This window comes from Crinia signifera, chromosome 1 (genome assembly GCF_055691185.1).
Source record: "Crinia signifera chromosome 1, ASM5569118v1, whole genome shotgun sequence".
NCBI lineage: Eukaryota > Metazoa > Chordata > Amphibia > Anura > Myobatrachidae > Crinia > Crinia signifera.
This window is the reverse complement of record NC_139217.1, coordinates 106,944,646-106,972,272: the sequence shown is the minus strand read 5'-3', so window position 1 is coordinate 106,972,272 and position 27,627 is coordinate 106,944,646.

Here is a 27,627-nt window from a genome sequence, read left to right as displayed (position 1 = left end):
AGCTAGCGAGATATAAACAAAAAAAAGTGTATGAAGTGTTCAAAAACCAAGTGAAAGAATGCCTTAGTTATAATAGTAGTAATACAGTAGTATATACAATCTGGGAGTATTATGACTGAAGAGCAGTGATATTGCCCTCACTGACCACTGTGTTGACAGTCAATTATATGTGCAGATTTATCCCCACATTCAGTTTTTTGAAAATAGTGCTTGTAGTAGCACTGGTCTAAATCTACATGCAGTATAGCACTGTTTTGACCCCAGTCAGCGTATTGAAGATGGTAGTGTCCAAATCGGTTAATACTTTGGACATAATTTAATATTCAAAAATAAAGATCATACTGCTCTGCACTGATTTGTCTTATGTAGCAAAATTATGGGGTCTAGCGCTAGTGTTGTCGTCGCTCAGGTGTAGATGTACTGTATGAAGCAGTGATAAGGGAGGAGAAGTGATAAAGTGCCTGGTAATTTATCACCGGCCAATCAGCTCCTGACTGTTCAGTTACAGGCTGGGTTTAGAATGTGACAGTTAGGAGCTAACTGGCCGGTGATAAAGTACCACAGGGGCAGATTTATTAAGCTTGGTGATGTGATAAATTGTCTGGTTTTTATCACCGGCCAATTAACTCTTAACTGTGAAGTAACAGGCTAGGTTTGAAAAATGACAGGTAGGAGCTGATTGGCCGGTGATAAAAACCAGACACATTATCACTTCACCGAGCTTAATAAATCTACACTGTTCTCAAGAGCAGCCCTAATGTCTCTGCTAGTCAGTGCTGAATAGTAATAGCACAATATCCACATTAATATGTGTTTATTGATCTCTGTCCACACTAGTATCAATAAACAGTGGTACTGTACTCGATCCTGACTAAGCCTACAATGATTTATATTCCAAAATCGGCTTTTTTATATATATATACAAAGGGACAGTGCTCCACATGATTTCTATAAAGATAAAGCACTAGTACAGGGGTGGCCAACCGGTCAGAGGTAAAGAGCCGGAAAATATCAGTTGTCAAGCCAAAGAGCCAACGTCATGAAAGGGGCGTGATCGGGGGAGTGGTCAGGGGCGTGGTCATATGACACAAGGAGAGTGGCCACATGACAAAACTTTATGCCCCCAGTGCCAGATATGCCCATCACAGTGCCAAACATCATATGCCCCCCACAGTGCCAAACATCACATGCCCCCCACAGTGCCAAACATCACATGCCCCCCACAGTGCCAAACATCACATGCCCCTCAAAGTGCCAAACATCACATGCCCCTCAAAGTGCCAAACATCACATGCCCCGCAAAGTGCCAAACATCATATGCCCCCACAGTGCCAAACATCACATGCCCCTCAAAGTGCCAAACATATGCCCCCCCACAGTGCCAAACATCATATGACCCCACAGTTAGGAAGCTGGGCCCTCCAGCACAGGTGTTGCCCACAGTGCAACACCTATGCTGGAGGGCCCAGCTTCCTAACTAAAGGGCCCACCTAGAGGGCCAGGAGGGCCCAACAAATAAATGAGCCACGGGCCAAGAGGGCCCGACTAATGCGCACACAGGCCAGAAGGGCCTGAATTTGCCCACGGGCCTAGTGCCCGACACCCGGTGGTCTAGGGTGGATGGAGGGTAGGAGGCCAAAGGCCCCTACCTGGTGTTGGGAGAGGCCGCTGGGGGGAGCTTCGTCAGCTCCTTTGCTTCCCACCCCCGCTGGCCTCTCCGGGAGCCATCTTCTTTTTTCTTGCAGAAGGCGCCGGAGATCTTCTGTCTTGATCCCGGCGTCTTCTGGCCTCTTCAGCGGCGCCGGAACTCTTCTCCCCGCCGCCGTCTTCTGCGCCATCCTCCGGCAGCTTCTCGCGTCTTCAGGAGCGCTCCTGCGCTCCGCTGGCGTGGAGAAGACTTTTCGCCCTCCCGCTGGCGTCTGATGTCAGACGCCGGGGGCAGGGCGGAAACGGCGCAGCGAGCGCTGATGGCTCGCCGCGGTCGTTTCCTATTGGCCGCCGATGCAGCGTTTTGAATTTGGCAGCCGAATTGGCGCCAAATTCAAAACCCCGCTTTGCAGACAGGAGGCTGGAGCCGCAGTTTACAGCTCGGCGAGCCGCATGCGGCTCGCGAGCCGCGGGTTGGCCACCGCTGCACTAGTACATATTATGATAAATGTTTAGGGGCAGTTTTTATCCAAAGTACTGTAAATGGAGTTCATCACTGGTGTTTTAACATATGTTATGTCCACAGCATGACTAATGTCCACACTGTTGCACATTTATAGGCAGAGCTATACCTACTTCAATTTATCTATAATAGCACTAATATTTTTACTTGTTACTACTTGGAAAAATGCTATTTTTTGCCCTAATGTGTATTTGAAGATAGTGCAGTGTACACATTCAGTGATCTAATAAGTATCCACACTGATGTATATCCAGTGACAGCGCTATTGAAGATGTGGTTCTTTGCCACAGTTAATGTTTGGAGAACACCAATTGTGCTTATGTTTGCACTGATTATTTAAATATCACATTCATACATGCATTATTGGACATATACAGACAGTTTGTGTCCGGAGTAAATGGCACTCTCAGATAGTGCTCTTTGTCTTTTATTAAACCATACACATGGGGAGCGCTGATTTGTATATCAATTAATATTGTGAAACAGTGTTGATATTCATGCTGGCATAGTTTGGCGCTACCTCTATATTTAATTTATATTGCTACAATATTAATGTTATACAATCATGAATTCAGCGTGTTAGCTATTGTTTGTATGTAAGATTCCAGACTCCGGTAGTCAGCGTGGCCATCCGGCCGATACTTTAAAACAGCACACTCCCTTTTTTAATTGCACATGTATCAGGCGTGTTTTCAATGCAAGACACTGGTATGTTTAATGGATTTCATATAGTCACAACTAGGACTGGGCAAGTTATATCACATTGGTTAATATATAATTAGTACAGACACAAGAAAATAAAGTGCATATGTTAAAAAAACATAACTCCAAAGTACGGAGCTACTGTCAGAAAATGCGCATTTCGCGGTAAGCTTCTTCTGGGCTCATCACATAGACTAATCATCTAACAGTGAATATAGTGGTCTGTGTGGATATTTCCAAACCCAGATTCATTACAGGTGATGTAAAGTCACTTTACACTATTATAGCACATGAGGCTGGGATGTTATCAGTGACAAACTTTTTGGAACATACTATAGATATTTGGGTAGATTCATCCAGTTATTTATCCTTGTAGGGGTCTGTTTTATTCTTTTGAATAATAATTTTTTATCTTCAGAAGGTAGGCATGGCGATGTGCCCCAGGTTCGTTCCTAGTTACACAAATATTTTTATGGGTGACTGGAAGGAGAAATATATTGGATGAAACATCAACATGGAGTAAACCTGTTGTCCTGGAAATGTTATATAGATTATGTTCTTTTGTTTGGAAGCAGGGTAGGGTCCTTTTTGGATTAATTTTTTTTTTAAATAATAATATTAATTTAAACCTTGAATTTACTTTTAACCCCTTCCCGACATTTGACGTATATATACGTCATGGCCGGGATGTACTTCCCGACACATGACGTATATATACGTCATGACTTTAAACTGTCACCGCGTCTAGGGACACGGTGACAGAGGGACGATGTCTGCTGTCCCTGACAGCAGACATGTCCCAGCATGCCCAGGGGGGGCGGCGATGCCTCCCCCCCGTCGGCGATCGCTGCGATTGGCTGTTCAATGTGAACAGCCAATCGCAGCGTTTTCCTGTGTTACCGGCGAATCAGACACTCGGTAACACAGGGATCAATCACCGCCGGGTGTGAGGGGGTGTGAGGGGGTCACCGGTGGTCACCGGTGATGACCACACCTCACCCCACCTGCCCCCAAGGCTGTGATTGGTCCGTCGGACCGACGGACCAATCACAGCCATGGCGCGTGATTTAAACTAACGGTGACTGCGCTGCAGACGCCATTCCGGTCTGGAATTGCGTGCAGAGCGGTCACCGTGCCAATCTGTCGTGATATACTGACCTGATCCTTGCCTGATACTTACCTGATCACCGCTGGTAGCGTGCTGCCAGCAGCTGGATGCTTCCTGGATCTTGTGACTTCCTGTGTGCTGCTGCTGCAGTGTCATAGAGTGAGAGATAGTGAGAGATAGTGAGAGATAGTGAGAGATAGTGACAGAGAGTGATAGAGAGTGCTATATTTTGTGTCTGCTGCCCCCCCTTTTGTGCTGATCAGTATATCTGTGCTGATCAGCAACTTTTTGAGGGTGCAGGTTTTTTTTTTATATATATATACCTGTCAGTTGCACCAAAGGTTGTGCTGCCTGTGCAACTGACTGCTGCCCCCCCTGCTGCCCCCCCTTTTGTGCTGATCAGTATAAATTAACTGATCAGCAACTTTTTGGGGGTGCAGGTTTTTTTTATATATATACCCTGTCAGGTTGCACCCACAGTTGTGTGCCTGCTGCCCCTCACTGCTAATCAGTTTTGCATCACTGCATCACTGATCTGCAGTTTTTTTTTTTGGAGAGTGCAGTGGGGTTTTGTTTTTACACCCACGTTGCTTTTGTGGGTGTCCTGTGGCCGCTGAGCGCTGATCAGTGACGTACATCACTGAACAGCATTTTTGGCACAGGGTTGATATAATTTTTTTTCTGCAGTTTTTGAAATGTACACTATACCCCTAGATGAATTCCCTGAGGGGTGTAGTTTGCAAAATGGGGTCACTTGTGGGGGGTTCCACTGTATTGGTGCTTCGGGGGTCTTGCTAATGCGACATAGCACCCACCATTCATTCCACCAGAATGTGTGCTGCAAAATCCAAATATCACTCCTTCCCTTCTGAGTCCTGCCATGCACCCAAATGGTATTTTTTGGTCACATATGAGGCATTGCCGTACTCGGGAGAAATTGGGGCACAGATTTTGGGGTGCTTTGTCTCCTTCATTCCTTGTGAAAATGAAAAAATTTGAGCCAGAACTGCATTTTTGTGTAAAAAAATGTAATTTTTCATTTTCACAGCCCAGTTGTACCACAATTGGTGAAACCCCTGGGGGTTTGAAATGTACACTATACCCCTATATGAATTCCCAGAGGGGTGTAGTTTGCAAAATGGGGTCACTTGTGGGGGGGTTCCTAACTTTTAGCATCTTATGGTGCCTAGAAACCTACATGGTGCCTAAAAAATAATCTCATAAAAAGGAGGCTCCAAAATCAAGTAGGTGCTCCTTCTATTATGAAGCCTGTGGTTTGGTCAACGTGCACATTAGGGCCACATATAGGATATTTATGAAAACAAAAGAATTGGGGGAATCATTTTTTAGTCACATTTCTCTAGTAAAATCTACTGTGTTCCTTAGAAAAATGTATTAAAATTGAAAATCTGCAAAAAAAATGAAATTTTGAAATTTCACCTACACTTTGTTTTAATTCCTGTGAAACACCTAAAGGGTAAACAAACTTCCAAAATGCTGTTTTGAATACTGTGAGGGGTGCAGTTTTTGAAATGGCATCATTTATGGGGGTGTCTCACATACAAGTCCCTCAAAGTCACATCAGAACTGAACTGGTCCCTAAAAAAATCAGTGTTTGAAATTTTCTTGAAAATTTGAGAATTTGCTATTCATATTTTAAGCCTCCTAGTGTCCAAAAAAATTAAAAGGAGGTTGAAATAATGATGGAAACATAAAGTAGACATATGGTCTATGTTAGTTATTAACTATTTTGAGTGGTATGATTATTTGTCTCACAAGCAGAAAATTTAACATTTTGCAAATTGCAAAATTTTCAATTTTTTACGACATTTTGGTATTTTTCACAAAAAAACACAGACTGTATCGACCAAAATTTACCACTAACTTGAAGTACAATGTGTCACGAGAAAACAATCTCAAAATCACTGGGATAAGTAAAAGCAAAAAAAAGTTATCCCCACTTAAGTGATACCTGTCAGATTTGAAAAAAAGGGCTGTCAGGAAGGCAAAAACAGGCTGCGGCGGGAAGGGGTTAACATTAGTGAAAGTAGTGTGGATTTTCTGGATTTTTTTTGTAGAAAATGGCACTTAACATTTACCAAACCCACCAGCTCTTGCACTTATATAAACAAAGACAGCTGCCACCACCAAAATTGGATTGACTTTATCCCTAGCAGCCAATTTAAAAGGTTAAAATTAATTGCACAAAAGATGTATATAAATATCAGGCAGTTTAAGATTAAGTTTAAGAACTGTGGGTATGATAATGAAAAGTTTGAAAAAGCAGCCGGAGAGGTACTGTAGATGGAATTGAAAGAGTTGATCTACTGAAAAAGAAACCGAGTGACCATAAAAGGAATGGCTCCAATAGATTCAAATGGGACTTTATAACAGGTTTCAATTGCCAACAGAAGAAATTAGAAAAGTCAATTAAAAATCATTGGGGGAACCTAAAAAAAAAAATCCCATTATGGGTAGTAAAATCCCCGAGAAACCGGTGTTTATTGATAAAAAGGCACCAAATCTTAGAAATTGTTTATTCAAGACCATGTAGAGATAAAAACCTTATCCAAACGAAAAGGTTCCATCAGTGTGGGGCATGTATTGACTGTTGGGAGGTTAAAAGTGAAGGTCCTACCAAATTTGAAGAAATTACTATAGACTTGCAAAATTCATTATTTTATTACCTGCAATGTAAAAAATATTATCTATATGATCAAATGTACCTGTGATCCCACAGCCTCGCAGCCGGGCTGTGGTGAGTGCTCATTGCTGCCCGGCCAGCATGAACACCACACAGCTCACATGGTGCACAGACATGTTATATAATCCCAAAATACAGGAATTGGAGTATCCAATCCTGGGATTTAAATTCTGCTGATTTTGGCCTCAAATCCCTGGATCCTGATGGTCCCAGTTTTGGCAACTCTAGATACTACTGTGTCGCATAATGTGTATAAGGGGCAATTTGTGTGGCATAGTGCATAAAAGGGGTACAGCTTGAGAATCCCTTATCCAAATATCCGTTATCCAAATTATTCCAAAAACCATAGTCTCCAAAATGTACTTTTTTTGTTTTTGCTAAAAACCTACTGGGGACATCTGTAATTGACACTACTGGGGAAATGATATGTAACTGGCACTAAATATGTCCAAGAAAATGATTGCTTGGCATTCAAATTCACAGTCTGAGATTGCACAAAGAAAGTATATTTGTGTGTATTTCATGTGTTTGATGTGCGTATACAACATAAATGCAAGATACCTCAAGATACCTCATTCAAATATAAAAATATTCCAAAATACGGAATAACCTGTTATCCAAAATGCTTCTGGTCTTGAGCATTTTGGATAAGGGATACTTAACCTGTATTACTGTGTGGTGTAAAACATTTAATGGGCCCTAATGTGTGGCCTAATGTGAATACAAAACACTACTGTGTGGTGTAATAAAAATCAGGGGAGCTACTTGCATCACAAAGGGAATACGATTGTGCTACTGTGTGGTGCAATTTGCATTGGGGTTCAATTGTGTGTCCATGCCCCTTAATTTTAATACCACACCCCTGTTTTTGTAGCACACACTGTCCCTTTATTGTTATGGAAGGGAGGGTGCAAAATTATAGTTTGAAGAGGGGGGCCAGACCTGGCATCCCCTTGGGGGTACAGAGGCTGGATGAAAGCAGGATAAAGGGGGAGAGAGATGCTAGACAGAGAAAATAGAGAAACATCAGGAAACACATAAAAGTCGGAGAAAGATGCCAGAGCTATGGAGAAAAGAGCAACAGCTATAGAGATAGGGGTCTGAATACTCCCAGACAGGGCCATCCTCAGCATTTCAGGGATCAAATTAGCATGTGACAAACTCCTCCAATCAGGACTCTTCTAATGCCATAGCATGTGCCGAACTTCTCTAATCAAAGCTCAGCACATGCTCTTCTGTTGAGTTCAGAGCGCAGTTTGGTCTATTTTCAAGTTAAAGAAAGTACCATCATGGTACTGCAGCAGCATGTGAGTGGGTGCAGGGGCTTCACCTGCTGCTCTAAGGGCCTGATTCAGACCTGATCACTGGGCCTCCTGCCCCTGTGCATGGCTGCAAATGGCATTGCAACTATGTGCAAAAGAAGAAATCCATTCATAATCACTCACCATCGATTGGATTCCACCACCCCCCCCCCCCCCAAGCTCCCACGTGTGCAGAAGCTGCATAATGCTAGGCTTACAGTACTTGGCACTGCAATGGCCCTGGAGAAATCGGGGTCTCTGCTGATCTCACAACAGCCGCAAATTTTTTTGACAGCACTCCCAGAAAATGCCGGAATGCTGCCCACAAACACCAGCCACATGTCATTCTTGGTGCAAACGGACAGCGATGTCAGCAGCAATCAGGAGGCCTGCAGTTTACTGGGTCTCCTCCTCCTTACCTTTGCTCTGATCTCTCCCCAGCCAGCCTTTGTGTCTCCCCTCCTATTGTTCACCCTCCCTGCTACCCGGCATCTCTCTATGCCCACCCTGCGTCTCACTATGCCCTGCCTATGTCTTATTATGCACTCCCTATCACCCTACATCTCTCTATCCCCTCTCTACTGCCCTGCATCTCACTATGTCCTTTCTGGTGCTCTGCATGTCACTATCTCCTCAATAACGCCCTTCATCTCACCCTGGGTGAGATGTATTAAAATGAAAATGCGGTAAAACCCCTGTTTTACCGCATTTTCCTATGTACCTATATCGCCGGGCAGGGTATCGCTACCTTTGGGTGGCGATACCCTATAGAAGCCTATGGGCTTCTTTTTGCCAGCCGCCGCCTCCGCTGCAACCCTGCCGCCTCGCCGACCCCCCCTCTCTCCCTCCCTTGGGCTTACCTTCTTACAGGTCTTCCTGGACCCGGGAAGGCAAGCCCTTCCTCCCCCTAGCAACGCAGCTGGACGTCCTTCCGGTTACAGGGGGGGAGGAGGCGCCGGGGACAGCCACGCTGAGCTGTCCCGGCTGCAAGGGAGAAGCAGGCATCTGGAAGGTGACGGAGACCCCCCGCATACCACAGTACAGGTATCGCGGGGGGGGGGGGCCTCCGTCATCGCACAGCGATATGTTAGTACATATGCACTGGCATCACGGCAGGGGCATGGCGAAGGGCGGCGATGCATATTAATACATCCCGCCCCATGTCCTCCCTAGCGCTCTGCACCTCACTTTGCCCTTCCTACTGTCCTGCATCTCACTATGACCTCCCTACCACCCTGCATCTTACTATGCCCTCCCTACCGCCTTGCATCTCTATATGTCCTCCCTACCGCCGACGCCATGTACCCGCATTAAAAAGACAGGTGAACACCTGCGCTCGCTATGGCCCACCCATCGTTTTTATGGGTGAACCCACCATTTTTAAAGGGGACCCTGCGCATGCGTATTTTATCAAAGTTTGGATGGGCTGCAAATCTGCAGCCCATCGGACAGGTCTGAATCTGCCCAAAGAGTTTGTTGCTGTACAAATTTAATTTACACAATACAACTCAATTGCCACTAGAGCAGTTAAATACTCAACAGTTGATGTCTGAGGAAGTTAATTGTACAGAAGTGTCTATAAATTGATGAAAAAATGACTCTTACAAATGCTTACTTCAGCTTGAAGAATGAGAGCAATGACACATAATAATAAACAAACATTAAATTAATGCCTAATGTGCAAGCAGCATTACTCTAATAAATATTTTATGTCAACAAGCATGTTTGTTGTAGTAACCTAGTGGTTTAAGTGAGAAGCCGGTACCATAAACCATCTTAGCCACAAGCCTGATAGGAAAACATACCCCTGCCGAGTAAAATCTACACTACAGAGACCACACAGAGTCAACAAAACATGGCAGCGATCCACAGGAAAGATTATGAAATCACATAAGAGGAGCATGTTTTGATGGCTTGTAGTACGAGGAATACAAATACTTGGTTTACCTGAGAAAATAAAGAATTAATGTTATGTAGCAACGTTAACTGACATATATTCAGACATCACAAGCAGGGACCACAGCAAGTTTACTAAACAGGGTTGTCTACAGCACATTGTTGCAGAGAAAAGGATATGGAAAATATTAAATTAATATTAAATGTGCGGATTCTTAGCAGACTTTATGCTGGGGTGGGGGCCATGCTGCATTCCGCAAAATTGCCTTCACTTGCAATGTCTTCCTTCGTCTTTCATGTACAGATGACAGAGGATGTCACTGGCGATGCACAGAGACAGGGGAAAGGGGAGCAGGCACACGGGGACAGGGAACTGGTAGGAGGGGACAGAGGAGCTGGGGCACATGTCACAGGGGAGGAGGGTAGTTTATAGCCACAGCGGCACTGCCAGAAGGTTAAATGACAGGGGCTGCAGTGATTGGACAGCAGCTAAATCTGCTGTCCAATCACATCAGTCCCTGTCAATTAGGCACTTCTAGAAGTGCCGCTTTTGACATTATTTTTAATAGGCTATTTTAGCCCACTGCTTAGCCCCACCCCAAGACCCAACCCCGCAGCTTCATTGGCTTGGAATTGCTAGTGGGAGGCACGTTTATCGGTGCCTCCCAAACTATTTTAAATACTGCAAGCTGCTAAAATAATATAAAGAAAATACTTATGACACAGAATATGTGTCATAGGTATATTCTTTGTATTATTTTAAATAGAATGACAGGGAAACACTGCCTCCCCTGACTGCACATCCCTGTGAAGTGCGCATAGCCAGCGACATAATGAGTATACACTAGAAGATTTGAAGGTTTGGTTGTTCCAACCTGTCGGAATCAGCAAAATTGTTCATATTATCATCTATTGCGTGTCACGGTCTGGGTTATCAAGCAGACATACTTACCATTAAAGTGTCTCCTCAGACAAGTCTAGGCTTCTATCTGCGCTGTTTGCTTGCAGTGTGCTGCACAGCATCTCCACAGTTCCTTTTCAGGTATCCCGGCACCACTGACATAACAGCTACTCAGCATATGCCTCTTGTCCTGACAGATGGTGTTTGCTGCTCTCCATGGCCTCCGCCGCCATTATTATAGAACTAAGCATGCTATTTCCAGGCAGACTTTAGTCAAATGACTATCTAAAGCCAATCCACTGCAGCCTGCACCCTAGCTGATTGCCCAGCAAATCCCTACTGGTTTGTAGGTATGTTTCCTGAACCAGCACTTCCTACAGTAGTTGTCAGTTCAATGGTTGTTTCACCCTGTTATGGTTGTCTAACCCAGTGTCGGATGTCACTGTGACCTTGATCCACTTAAATGGACCTGCACCAGTTTCCATGTTATACCCATTGCCAAGGATGTAATCCAGGTTGCCGGGGTACCATGTTCTGGGTGTAATGCTCGTTGCCTGGGGTGTAATGCTCATTGCCAGGGGTATCATCGTATAAGATTTGCATAAAGCTGTATCTTCTCCCTGTGGCATCAGTGCTAAGATGAACTGGCACTTCTGGGTAATGCTGTAGTACTGTGCTCCCTGTCAGACAGTAGAGACCAAATATGACCACTAGTGTCTGCCCTACTCCAAGGTGGAGGAGTGCTATAGGATGGAGGGTCGAGGAGTGCTATGGACAGGCGAATGGAGGAGCAGTCATCAGGGTCTAGCTATGGCAAGATACCAGTGCGAGGAACAGGTTGGCGATGACATTGAATTTGTATATATACAATCATGAAATGAAAATACTGTAAACATATTTTCCTACTATTGCAATGGTAGTATACCTTATTCTATAGAAATAACCATTAACAAAATGGAGTCTTTTTGTGATTGTGTAGCTGTGGAAGTGTCACTGTGGACAATTAGAAGACCAAGGCAACTGTGCACAATGCATCAGAAATACAGGTTGAGTATCCCGTATCCAAAATGCTCGGGACCAGGAGAATTTTGGATAACGGATTATTCCGTATTTCGGAATATTTTAATATTTCAATTATGTATTTTGAAGTATCTTGCATGTATGCTGTATAAACACATAAAATACACACACATATATTTTATTACCACATAAAATACACACAAATATATTTTATTTGTTCAAAAAACAAGGTTTCAAAACATGAAACAAAATTTGTGTACTATCTCAGATATTGAATTTGAATGCCAAGCAATCATTTTCTTGCACATATATAGTGCCAGTTACATATCATGTCACCAGTGATGCTGTTACAAATGTCCCCAGTGAGTTTTTAGCAAAAAAAATTTTTTTTTTTCACTTTCTGGAATGTATGGTTTTCGGAATAATTCGGATAACGGATACTCGGATACGGGATACTCAACCTGTATAATTGTACTTCATTTGTATGTGGTGTGACAAAGATAAACACAGTTCACTAAAGCTGAGCTATATTGGTCTTGTTTTCGAAAGCATACTGTACTTCACATATTCCTACATGTTATATATATATATATCATTACATGTTATACATATCATTATCCCCCAACCCAGTTGGGGAGAGGAAGATACAGACTGAATAAAGTAGAACTGCACATATCACTTACAGGCACACATGCTTTTTCAGCTTGCTATAAACACAATTCTCACATTACCTGGTTAAGAGTAGGGAGGCCAATCCCGGGATCGGGATCAGCGGGATCCCGGGATTTGCCCCCAAAAACGTTGGGATTTCAGTCCCGGATTGGAATCTCTAATCCCAGGATTTCAGGATTAGACTGCGCATGCACACTCTAAAGCTGGGCAGTGTCTAAGTACTCACTCAGACGCTGCCTGGCTGTTCCCGATGCCCCACCACTGCCGAAGGCTGAACAGCCCCTCCGCCCGCCCACAGCCGCACTGCATCGCTCCTTGGTCCGGCTCCTAGGCCTGCCACCAGCTCCCTGGCCCAGATCCAGCTCCCCAGCACCCGGCCGGCCCTCCAGCAGCACAGCCTCGCTCCACAGCCCGGCTCCCAGCCACCCGCCTGCTCCAATCCACACCCTGCCATAAATGTAAAATGTGGGTTTTTTTTTAATACTGTGTACTGAGTATAGGCTGCAGTTAGCAAAGCCAATCCCAGGATTAAAAAAAATGCCCAGGGATTGGCATCCCTAATTAAGAGGTATGAACATCCTCTAGTGACTGCTGAAGTAATATTTCATGAGCGTATCTCTACAACATGAAGTCCAATCTTATTGTCTAGCAATAATGGCCCATCGGTTTTAATTGAAATTGTTCTAAGAAGAACATGTACATTCAAGTACTCCACTGAAAAACAAACTTAAAATCAAGCGCTCAATCTATACACATACATAATAATATTAATTCAATGTTTGTTGGCTTCAAAAATATATATGCAAAATATAGCATCAAATCCCTGGTGTGTTTGTGTACACACACATAAATAAATTGGAAAATCTTGGTATCAATTTTTCAATATATGGAAAGGATAGGTGGATTTTGTGCTAATCTTATCAGGTGCATAAAGGCTGAATTAGAAACAAACAACTGTATTTAATATTAAATACTTTTCTATCATCTATCTATCTATCTATCTATCTATCTATCTATCTATCTATATATATATATATATATATATATATATATTTACAGAGGGGTAGTCGCACATCACAAACTTGGTCAGCAACTGAGTGCTCAGGCCCAGAGACATGGAGTAATGTAGAAGACAGAACTGTACGCCAGCAACATCAGATTTGGTATGAAAAAAAGATTTTTATATAGGCATATTAAAGTACATAGTGACAAAAAAGCCTGTTTCGGTGCTAAGAGGCACCTTAGTCATGTGCTGTACATGACTAAGGTGCCTCTTAGCACTGAAACAGGCTTGTCATGCCAATGACCCTAATGGAGGAGGATCGGATTACACTCTGCCATACATGCTGCTAAGTATCTTTACTTTTTTGTACGGCCTCCTCTTTATGAGAATTTAATATGCCTATATAAAAATCTTTATTTTCATACCAAATCTGATGTTGCTGGTGTACAGTTCTGTCATATATATATATATATATATATATATATATATATATATATATATATATATATATATATATATATATATATATATATATATATATATATATATATATATATATATATATATATATATATATATATATCCAGGGAGTTCAGCACTCACATCCAAAAGTGTTGAAGATAGGGGTGCACAACAAGGGTCATCCAAGCCAGATGGCCAAATAATAAATGCAGGTGCTTAATGAAAAGCGGAGGCACTCACCAAATGCAGAAGAGTCAGTCACTTTTATTCAGTGGTCATATCATAAGTCGACGTTTCGACCCGTATAGGGCCTTTGTCAAGACAGAGCAGATAAGATCCATGGGTACATTACTGCCTCTCTCTTGGTGTACCCATGGATCTTATCTGCTCTGTCTTGACAAAGGCCCTTTACGGGTCGAAACGTCGACTTATGATATGACCACTGAATAAAAGTGACTGACTCTTCTGCATTTGGTGAGTGCCTCCGCTTTTCATTAAGCACCTGCATTTATTTATATATATATATATATATATATATTCAATACATCACTGTCTCAACAGCGAACACCAGCACCAGTCCATGTAAGAATTTCAAAGCATATTTATTGGTCCTAGCCAGGACATCTCAATGCTCAAGTGTAACATATAGTGACATGACACCCAAACAGGCGAATACTCATCACATCAAGCAGACATCAAACGATGTCTGCTTGATGTGATGAGTATTCGCCTGTTTGGGTGTCATGTCACTATATGTTACACTTGAGCATTGAGATGTCCTGGCTAGGACCAATAAATATGCTTTGAAATTCTTACATGGACTGGTGCTGGTGTTCGCTGTTGAGACAGTGATGTATTGAATATTGATTTATGACCGGGCACAGTTAACCAATTACATACAGCAAGCGCTGTGCGATCACTTCTGTGGTTTATATATATATATATATATATATATATATGTCTAGTGTCCCTTTGTGTGTCTCCGTGTGTCTCTGTTGGCAGCGCATGAAACTAAATCTCTTTCTTTCTTACACACGCACAGAGGCAATCACAAGGTAGCATTAGCTTTGAGCGGGCTTACAGTACTAGTTTATTAATATTTGATATAAATCAACACATCAGGTGGCCACCTGACATCGACACTAGAAAAAATAACAGTAGAATGAATACCACATCTGTTAAAATATCATGATTTAATGTCCAGCTTGTATTTTACAACTTGAACAATTGTGTATGCCACAACTTGATTCAACCCTGTGTGTATGTTTTGGAAATATTTTATGTAGCGGAAGTTCAGGGCACCAAATGGACAATGGATTTAAATATAGGTATAAATCACCTGACCATCAAACATGGTACTCCGCTGGCAAAAGTTGATATGCGCTATGGAAGTCGGGACTGACGCAGGAAGGTACAGCAGCGTCTCTCACCTGCAGCTGAAGTGCCAGGGAGGGGCAGTCACATCTTCTTCATGTGCAGCATATCAAACCTATTGTAAAAGTGAGCAATCACCCATACATACTGAGCAATGTAGGTGATATGTCGTTATGAAACAGCATATTGTGCTGTGCGCACATTATTCCAGTGTGTAACCAGCTTAAGTATACATCATCAACAACTATAGGTAAGTACATCTCACTGTAAGAAAGTGTATTTTATTTACTCCTTAATTAAACAATGTCTGGAGCACACTTTACGCATATATATGGCCCTTATTCTGATCGGTGCGGATATTCCCGCATTCTTACGGTGCGGTCCGCACGCCACGGTGTTTTGCCGCGTGCGGCCATCGTCCGTAGAAACGCCCACGTGTCCTCCGCATTCGGACGGACTCACTCTTTAAGAACAGGGCGTGTTTACGGACGACATACAAAGCATGCGTGTGCGGGAGAAACACTCCGATTCGGCACGGTATTACAGAGTATTACAGAGTATGCTCGGGAATACCGCATCCGAACGGGAGCCAAGCGGTGCTACCGCACGTAAGCGGAGTATTTACGCCAAACAACCCACTATGAAGTATCTTCTGCTATACATCACATGACCCACTTATTCAATTACCTATCCTCATAAAAAACTTCTTATTTTGAATTGGAATCAATTAGATGCCAATATATCCTTACAAGCATGCCTAACACATGCATTGCACACATTAACCCTTACAGCAATTGAAGTGCAATGGTTTCAATTAAAGCACTGACAAGCGTCCTATTAGTGAGTAATGAGTAAAGGAGTAGATTCTATTGGGTTCAGGTGTTAATGGTTGTAGTCATTAGGCGTACGTTCGCCTAGCGCATGAACGAGTGGTGTCCGCAAAGCAATAGTACACTTGTGGACACCGCACATTTCTGCCCTTTTTGATCGCGTGCATTCGGAGTGGTTTCCGAATGTACGCCCCCCAACATAAGTGTACTCCCCCGTGTCCGCCCATGTTTCCGCCCCGTTTTGCCCACTTTGAAACTACGCCCATGTGTCATTCCGCATGACGCCCATAATACGCCCCTATTTCCCGAATGATAGCGGTGAACAGTTCTGGACGGGATCTGGCCGAACTGGTACCGAGTCAAGGCGTGGCACATGCGCGTTGCGTTCTCCACGCATGCGCAGACGCCGTAAACACGCGATCCGAAAGTATGCGGTAAAGTCCGCGTCAATCAGAATAAGGGCCATATTCTCTATAGTATCCTCACTTGGGGCCAGATTCTCTAAGCTTCAAAAGTGATAAAATGGAGAGTGATAAACAGCCAGCCAATCAGCTGCTGCCTGACATTTTTCAAACACAGTCTGTGACTAAGCAGGTAGGAGCTGATTGGCTGGCTGTTTATCACTCTCCATTTTATCACTTTTGAAGCTTAGAGAATCTGGCCCTTGGTCTTTGTGGATGACTTCATAGGGGCAAATTCAGTTGCAGGTGAATTTATTTAAAACTGGTCCAAGATTTTTGAGGGTATATTTACAAAAGGTCGATTTTTGGGTCAATGTTCATCGGTTTAAAGTCAATCTTAATCAATATTGTGCTTCCAGAGCTAAAACACACATTTACTACAGATTAATTTTTATATTTAAATGTTAGTAGATGTGTGTTTTAGCCCTGAAAGCCCAACATCGACCAAAATCAACCTTTTATATTTATAACCCTTGGTATCCAATTGGGCAAGTATCATTTTTCCTAACTATTGTGAGGACTTGGGGGTTATTCTGGTTCACTCCTTCTGGCAAATTCCTTCTCAAATGGACAAAACCATGTGCACTGCAGTTGGGGTAGATGTTATTTGCAGAGAGAGTTAGATTTGGGTGGGGTTTTACTTCAAAGTGAGATCTATATTGCAGTGTAAAAATAAAGCCGCCAGTATTTACCCTGCACAGAAACAAAATAACTCACCCAAATCTAATTCTCTCTGCACATTTTACATCTGCCCCCCTGCAGTGCACATGGTTTTGTCCATCTAATACCACTTTCACATTGCAAAAACCTGCTTTCAACCCGATTTTCTAAACGTGTCTTAAAACTGGTCAAAAGCCAGTTAAACCCCTTTCATATTGCATGATGTAAAGGTATATTGCAGTTTAAATACCGTTTTGTACCTTTCAGATTCAACCCGTTTCACCCATAGAAAGCCATACAATGTCATTTTAAATGTTTTTTTTTCTGCTTGTGGGCGGGGATCAAGTGTGGTTATCATGTATAGCAAATACCGTTTCTGAGCTGTTCACACTGCAGGTGAAACGGCTCCGAACCGTGTAGGATCCTCCTTTTAACACGTGTCAAAATGCCGGTTTTCTGTAACCGGTAAATTGACAATGTAGCTTTCACATTGCAGCTGGAAACGTTTTAAAGCACTAAAAAAACGGCAATATACCGTGTTACAGCTGCAATGTGAAAGGGGTATTAGAAGGAATTTGCCAGAAGGAGTAAATCAGAATAACCCTCTTGCTGTGGAAGCCTTTCGGCACCCACCCTAATGTCTAAATAAGCAGCTGGAAGTTCCCAATTATATTACTCCTCACCTAAAGCAACTACTCAGCTCTATGGGGGGGGGGGGGGGGGGGGGATTTAAGTGTTTTGTGTGCCTGCGGTCACTAGATGACACCCGGCAGAGCAATTTAGTCATTGATCGATTTGGACAAGCACATCATTTTGTCGGGCTGGTAACTAGTTAAACTATACTTCTATAGCGCTGTACTACTCCCCCTCTCGTCTCTTCACCAGAGTTACAATCATCAGCTCTACTACCTGTCACTCTACACCCAATCCCTGAAAATACTGAACTACACTGCCTCTAACCCTACATGACTACTTCTCACACATACTACACTAGCCCTAACCCTATATCTGCTCCCCGGACACATTGCATTACTCTACCTCTCATCCTGCACACAGCACCAACCTTCGGACGACTGCATGCTGATTTGTTTTTTATAAACCCTGCCGCGGGCTTTTGGCCACAAAAAACTTTGTGCCTGCTTTTTAAAAATTGAATACTGTATCGGGAGTGCGCATTCAAAAACAAGTGCAAGGTCTGTGAATTGTTTTTTGCTGTTGGAAATCCCGCACTCAATTGCATATGACCCTTATTTTCATTGACTCTCCATTTTGACATCATATCACACATTTGTTTGTGGCTTTCTGCCTGTGGAAACAGGTGGAATAATGAGTGACCCAGCCAAATAGATGAACTCAGCTGTGCCTGTTCAAAGACAGCCATGAAACATGACCTGCTGGGGCTAATGCTACTTAAGGACTTGAGTTGAGAGTCACTGCATTATTGGACGCTCATAAAAGCCTCATAAGTACAATGCTATTATATTTATTAATTTACCATTAAGGCAATTACATCATTATGTAATTTGTAAACAAAAATTGGCATTTCATTTGTGAAGACAATTATGTATTTACTGATTACTATCATCAGTCCCATGACTACGCACAGTGGGCCAGATGTACTAAGCTTGAAAAGTAATCAAATGGAGAGTGTTATATCACCAGCCAATCAGCTACTAACTGCCTTGTCACAGGCTGTGTTTGAAAAATGACAGGAGCTGATTGGTTAATAATTTATCACTCTCCATTTTATCACTTTTCACGGCTTAGTACATCTCGCCAAGTAGGATTATGTTCAATTATTTTAATAAAACATACTTACAAGAAAAATATTTACCTAATTAATATTGATGATTTCTTCTACTTCTCACCAAGTGATAGCAGAAATATAGGGATCATTGACTGCCAACTTCAGGGGTACTGAATGGAATGCAGTGGAAATTGTTAAGTAAAGACCGTCACACACAGGAAATACTGACTAGTTTATGAATGTGCTCCTTCATGTCTTATTTGTTGGAGCTAGTCTTCTGGTATGTGTGGGGGTTTTTTGTGTGTGGATTACTAATTGGAAAATGCTTTAAATGGTTTTATTTTCCATGATTCAAATGCAAATTGAAGAGTATATTTTGGTGCACAAAACTGTATTTTAAAACACTCTTACTTTGTGTTGTGGAGTTGACTGACCACCCACTAAGTAAGACTAGTGGACTATTTCTGACATCTTCATTTGTGTGTTGCCTAACCATCAGGAAGCCTCTACCATTACGTTGTGGTCTTTTGGCACACACATTAATGGCAGGAATCATTGGTCAGAATGTCTTTCTTTGTCATTACATGTCACCCAGTCACTATGTCTAGGTTTTCTATCAAGTGATTAACCCTCTGTGCACGTTGCACTGAACTTGTACAAGTATGTTGGCGAAGTCTATCATTAGAACAATAGACAAATTAAATAACTGATTATAATGGACATTGTTTAAAAGATAAACTAAGTCATTAATAGTATTTTGTGTTTAAATCTGCCACTATGATCCACATTTTGGGGGGGGGGGGGGGGGATTGCGTTATTGTTACGATATAGTTTATACACACTAGACAATATGAATGATACAGTATACTGTGAAGGATATAGTTATCGTGAATATCATTAACAATATAAGATCTAGCATGTACGCACCTTAAGGATTGTAACCAACAATAGGTAAAAGTCATGTCAGGCAACACACACGGTCCATGTTTCTGTAATCACCTGAAGCCTGAGAGCATTTGTGAATTAATACATTGTAAAATGCCATATATGGTTTGACCTGCAAATCGTGGCATTTTGCTGTCAGGGGCGGGTGTCAGGGGGCGGGATTAAGCAATATTGTTATTTTTTCGTAATTATTTTAAATAAATTTTTTTTGCAGGTTTTCCAATATTCTACAGTTGCGTGGTAACACTTATCCTTTGAATACAACTACAGTTCTATATAAAAGGCATGGGAGCCACTGCTGTCTATACCTGTGCACCCAGCATGCTTTGGGGCTGTGTATGCTAAAAGACAGAAGAAAGCCAACAAAAGGAAAGGAGAAGGAATAAGCTCAGATTGGGGACAATAAAGTTGCCAGAAGCATGGCAAGTGCAGAGAGCCATGCCAGGAGATGAAGTAAACTTACTTGGGGTCCATGTGCTAAAATCTACAAACTGACACAAAAACAAACTCAAGTCAAGTCAACCTTTTCATGTGTCAACCTTTTGTCTATTGTCCTTGTAGACCTTATGGGGTCAACCTAGACACTGTGGACCTTTTCACTGTCAAACTTTTCCAAAGCATGGAAAAAGGTGAGCCAACAGCAGGTCATATGACCTATGTGGGGTACACACCACGACGACCCGCTCACGATGCACATTGTGAGCGGGTCGTCAGTGTTTCTTCAGACCCGCTCATGATGATGCGGGGGGGGGCACGACCCACTCACGATGTGCACCGTGAGCGGGTCCGATCCGATGGTGACCCGCACCCGGCAGTATGGTCGTTATTCAGATCCTACCTGCAGCAGGTAGGATCTGAATAACGACCGACCGACCCGCGGGACCGCGCATCGGATCGGTATCGGTCCACACCAGGACAGAAAAGGGCCCAATCAGCACACAATCTACATCCAATTGGTCGGAATTGGATCTAGATTGAGGGGATCGGGCCCTAGTCCTCCTGGTGTGTACCAGGCATATGTATCTTCTGAATATTCTTAGATAGAGATAGAGACCTGGTAAAACAGGACGAAGGAGAGTGCCCCTCCATACAGAGTAAAAGGAGACAGAGTTATATGCTTAGATAAGTAGAAAAGCTGGCACTGCTATTAGGGATTCATCCCCAGCTGACATTTTATGACATAATTCTATACAGCAATGATAATTTAATTTAGAATTTATTTATTTAACCTTGTCTGAAAGTTTTTCTGGATCCACCCCTGAGCAGGCAATATGCTATTGTTCTCTTCCTTAGAATGCAGAAGCATGTTACTTTTCTCACAAGGAAAAAGGCAGTGGAAAATGTAGGCAGATGCTCTCCATGCCATGCTAGACACATCTTGCATATACAGCTAGCTCTGCAGGTTAAGGAAAGTGCATTCTGCATAAGCCCCTTTCCTTGATACCCCTGTCCCCCCTCCTCTGTCCTCTGCTGGGTTAGCCGACACAGGCCTAAATGGACACCACAAATCAACCAGCCACCAGCCACCGTTCTTCCAAGATTTTCTGTAACATGGAAGCCCGGTGATGCAGGCCACCCACAGTGATGCTGCAGCCTACCCCGTTCTTCTGCACATGCGCAGCGATGCGATAGCGGGAACCATCAATGGTAGGTTGTACAATGTTTTATAGCCATCAATGGTTCCCGCTTAAAAAGTCATTGATAGCAACCATCGATGGGCGATGTGTCGATGGCCATCCCTACTCCCTGCAATATAATTATAACCCTCCTCAATCTAACCCTAACAATCCCTTTCAGTCTAGCCATAACCATACACCCCCCCTGATAAATTATACTTTATAATCCCCTTTATTGATGCCCCCCCCCCCCCAAGTTTGTTGTCCAAGGCCCTTACAGACCTTAATCCAGCACTGTTCAAAGTACTCTGTATAAAAAGGTTATTCTAATACAAGCTTCTTAATACAGTAAACAATCAGTGGACTTACGGGAATTTATATTTATTTATTTATGACCAAATAACAAGCCAAGCACAGGACATTTCAGCCTATCATGGGAGGCTACATGCTGATACATACTTAAAAACGCCATTGAAAACCACCAGATAATTAATCAAATCTGAAAATAGAAGCTGCACTCATAAAGTAAATTGGTGTAAACTGCTTAACAGAGGACATATTGAATCAAGAAAACATTTCCTCCTTAATTTCCCGAAACACAATGACACAGATGAAAAATACTTTCCCAGGTTTGCTAGAATAGCAAGGTCTTCCCACAAAAAAGTAAAAGGGAAATTCTTGGTTTCCAGAGGGAAACATTAAATGTTGAAAAAAAGGGCAGTAAAATGTTGCATCCTACCACAAGTTACATTGTAGTTGAAAACAAATAAAATCTGAGTGTATGTGAAATTTAGTCATATGCTTTTATGTGGAAAATAAATGGCTTCTAATATTTTTATCCTTTTCTTCTTGGCTCTAAATAAAAAACATTATTACATATAGTATACAGTGTTAAAATGATGTGTGTGCAGGTGTAGATATTGCAGTGTTACTGTATATAGGCACACACCAGCAAATGACTCAAACTTTGAACAGTCTGGGTACTTACTCAATGTTGTTGGTTTATTAATAGGTAGCAGGCACATATGTACTCACTGTTACATGCACACTGATGATGGAGCAGAGCTTGAGTGACCAGCCGATGACTATATACTGCAAATGGGTGGTGTGCAGGATACTGGAACAGCATGATTATAGCTGAAAAAGATCCATTTCTCATAGGAGCTAATAAAGAAGATAACTGTCTCCACTGTGTTACTCTCACAGTCTCAAATTGCTCCCATGCATTAAAAATATATTTAGCAGCATTTTACAAAACTAAAAAGTTGGATAAGGAATATAAGGTACTTGTGTAGTTTTGCGGTGGCAGCTTAGCTATGCTGTTTGCATAGCCCAACGGCTTCGGCTGCGGGAACACTACACTGATTCTGACAGGGATGTTGACTATGCTAACTACGCTGCCCGTGGGAACACTACGTTGATTCTGACAGGGACGCTACACTAACTATGTAACTGCCGCCGTGAAACTACGTGTAGTGTGTAGTGTGTAGTTTCACGGCTAGCTTAAGCTACGTTGTGCAGCTATGTCTCCGGCATCCCTAGCAAGTTTAGAGAGCGCCTCTCACACAGCGTCGGTAACCGCCAGATCCCCTGCGCATCCTCCCGACCAGTTCATACCCCACTATCCACGTCAGCGTGGAGTTGATTCGATAAAGTGTGGCGAGCGCAGCGAGCCACCGAGCCTGAAGCGTGGCGAGCACAGCGGATTACTTCACATATATTCCGCGTCCGCTCGCCATGCTTCGGGCTGGGTAGCTCACTACGCTCACCACACTTTCTAAATTCAACTCCATGCCAACGTGGATAGTGTGGGTATGAACAGGTCGGGAGGACGCGTAACTCGTCCCCTTGCGAGGCTTACTGCGCACGCCACACTTCGGGCTGGTTTCTGTGGGCAACAGTACATTTTTCATTTTTAGAAGCTTTAGGAAATGTAAACATGTGTTTAAAAATGAACAGTTGAACAACATCAGTAAACAGGCATTTAACAATTAACTATAACAAGTGAAACTTTATTATACTCTAAGCCTAAATAACTTCAAGAAATATTTTATTTTTTATTTTTCATAGAACTCCATGGTACTTTCTCCAAAGCAGTTACTTCCTTCACTCTACCTGCAACTCACCCCTCTTTACACATTGCCTCCTCAATTATCCATTCCCCTCTTATTAACCTATTCTCATAAGCTTTTTACTTGTCATTAAACATTTACACTATTATCCATAACCTCAACCTAAACAAAAATCATAAACATCAATTATAAAATGATCTCTCTCTTTCCTGCTTCAGTTAGCTGGTGTCAAATTACCAAATCCAGTCCCCATCCATTTGCCTCACTCACCTTCAAATGATTTGCAGCAATATATAAATCCAGCTAACTTTATAAACATCTCCCATCACCCTCCAAATCACGAAAGTGTGCCTTTTGGAATGCATGAACTGTTCTAACAAATCAACGTCCATCCATGACCTCTTCATCTCTAACAACCTCAATCTGCTGGCTATAACAAAAATGTGGCTTACACAATGAGACGCAGTCTCTCCTGAAGCACCGCCACATGGTAATCTATACTTCATGCACACCTCTGGGCCTGGTAAATGTAAAGGAGGTGTAGTTGAAATATTAATGTTGCAATTTTTCACATAACAGTTCTGCCACAGATTACATCGCTTACAATTACATAATTTTACTTATATTCAATCTATTCCTGAGACTGCTTCATCACAACTGAACTAGCCCTTGAATAAGTAGCTCCAGCTACCCATAACACTAAACATTGAGTTAGCACCCAAAGTTAACAAGACACCTACAAAAACCCATATAAAGTAGGTCGGCAAGAAGAATCTTGTATTCCAAGCCACTTTCTAACTCATAAAACTATCTACCACTTCTAGCTTCATGTCCAGGACATTGCCACACAGACATTTCCCCAATCTCTTAAGTCTTTAAGCAATTTTGTAATACATTTGAATCACTTATGAACCCTCCATCACCCAACCACAAGCCACTATCAGTGCATAAGATCTTGCTTCCTACCTAAAGGACAAGATTGATAAGATCCTAAATAAAATAGTATGCACTTCTTCATCCAGTCTTCCACCTTCTCATTTCTGCTCATTTGTTAATACAAATGAGGATAAATTATCTACACTCTTCTCATCCTCTTACTCTTCTACCTGCCCTCTGGAATCTATACACTAAAAAATCAGTAAAGCTTGTCCTCCCATGCTCATCACAACTCATCTTTCCATCTCTGTTCAAGCTTTCAGCTAAATTCGTATCTTAACTCTCTCCCAAGCTACAGTACCATTCCATCTGTCAGCTCTCAAACTCTCCAAGATGCCTGAGAAAATTGCTTCACACATTTTCTTAACTTGCACAATGTATTGGACCCAGTTCATTCATTGTATGAGCAAAGGCTGTTCTGGCTCTTCCCTGAATCTGCCAGAAAACAAACTGTGTATGAGTAGTACAGTGTATAATGTAAAATATAAGCTGACTGACAATGACACTCACAAATCATTTCAATTAATGCTTGAAAGAGAGAATCACAGAAATTAAAAAAACTAATTTCTCGTTTGCACTTCTTGAAGTACATGTTCTGTAAAAAAGTGTTAATGTTATTACTATTATTGATATTGTGTTCATATTTTTACTTTACATTTGATAAAACGATGTAATGTTTGGACCTGCTGTTTTTCTTATTGTACTATTATTAATATCGACAACATTAATTTTCAGTTATATCCAGGATGAAATGACACCTTAAATCACAAAGATAAAAACATGCAAGATTTGGTTTTTAGATTTGAGATCTGACCTCATAGTGACCCTTCTCGATTCAACTTGAAAACCCAAAATTCCAGATATTTTTGGTTATCAACAAAACCAAATCATTCATCTCTATTAGAAATCTTACACAGACCCTGATTATAGGGATGATTACGTGACCTACAGTATTTCACTATTGTTTTCTCTGCAAATACATGACATTTGTAATGAGACTGAGTATTTGTAGATTGGCCTTGTAGATGTTTTTGATATATGTCTTTGTGTTTAGTGCATAGTTTAAAATGTGTTGGAGGTAACTTGCTTGTATATTAAGTAGAAATGTGATATTCATTTTTTACTCATTTCTTCCCTCTCCAAACGTGTCTAAAATTAGGCTAAATGTTAACTTTCAGGGTCTACTTTGATTTTTGTAGGCTATTCAAAAGAACATTTGCAGAAAGTTTATTTTTTACCCTAGTTTTGGGGTCCACATTTGGCGGGAAGAATCGAGTCCAAACCAAACTGCACATTTTTTTTTATTATGTAGGAGCATAAATGGAAACCTGCAACAGGCTCTTTTCTGGATTCCCATTCTTACAGTACTTAAAACCTAAATTTGGCTCCCAGATGTCTTCCATGTTCTCTAATTACATTCTTAGTAGTTTAAACAATCAAAGAACAATTGGATTTGAATGCAGATTAATGTCTTATGCTGTTTATTAATCTATTATTCATTTATTTACCTCAGAGACGACTCTCACAGAATTCCAACATATTGGATACACTGGCATTTAGTCATTTTAATGTACAAAAATAGACACTCATTAAAAATTCCATTCATTCTGTATTTATTAAGGCATGCATTGATGTTCTATTATTAAGTTGATGAATACATGTCTTCATTCTTTTTAAATGTAAAGGGACCATTGGCCATTGCAGGGTAAGTTGTGGGGGGGCTCAAGGGCAAAATTCAAATATGGGAGCGACCACAGACACTGCCAACTATCACTGGTTAGAACTAACCGCCAATTTGTGTGGTTCCACTATTTGAATTTTAGACTGTGTTGAAGCCCCACCTTTAAAACTGACGTTGAACGAAGCTAATGCTGACTTGGACACCTGTCCTGCAGCAGGGAAGCTGTCAGCTTCGGTGTTCAACTGATATGTACCTGCTTGTAAATGTATTCATAACATTTGAAGTAACAGGTCATACCAATACCAGGGGCTGTCTGGCAATGTTAGCCTGTAGAACAGGGGTAAATGCAATCAAGTAGCTAATTTCTGCTAGTCCTTTATGCATATATCCCTGCTGTCTTGTAGAATCCTTCCTGAAAAAATCCCTGACTGCCCCTTCCATAGCTTTTTCTCTTTACCCCCTAACATAGCTCAATCACTACCAGTTCCTTCCATATAACATTGAGCCCATTGCAGCACACACTGACCTCAAAGTCCTCACTGCTCACTCACTGCCCCCACAGCAGACACTGCCCCTTAACAGTACTCACCGTCAACTGACTCCCAGTCACAGTGTCAGACTGGACGTGCAGGAAAACCAATTTTGACTATTGTGTAGAGCAGGGCGGGGCAACAGTGGCCCTCCAGCTGTTGATGCTATGTTGCCATGCTGAAACTGATGCAAGGCATGCTGGGATGTGTAGTTCATCAACATCTGGAGGGCAGCTATTGCCCTGCCCTGGAGTCTAGTGTTCTAGTATAGTTAAAATCAGCCATAGTCAAAACCTCAAGTAAACATAGCCAAGATTATATTGTTCTGGGCTCCAGGGAGCTTAAGGAAATTTGCATAGGCAAAATCATACATAGCCAAAATCTCACCTTCTGGATGATGATGATGATGATGTTGCATCCTGCAGCATGGCCCTCCTAAACTATCTGCTCAATAACAAAAATAGACTGTGCCTGCACATTCTATTTTTTACTTGCGATACCGTCCTTACAGGGCCATGCATCGGTATGCGATTAACTTTTCTTGCGATTTTGACCAAATAGTCAATATCATAAGGAAAGAAAATTGCATATTGTTAAGGGGCTTGCGATACCGATGCATGGCCCTGTAAGGTCGGTATCGCAAGTAAAAAATAGACAAGCCCCTTAACAATATGCAATTTTCTTTCCTTACGATATTGACTATATGGTCAAAATCGTAAGCAAAGTTAATCGCATAGTGCATTTGCCAAAAGCAAAAGCCAATACAATCTTGTCTATATTTACTTGAAATTTTGACTATGGCCGATTTTGACTATACCAGGATACTAGACTGTTTA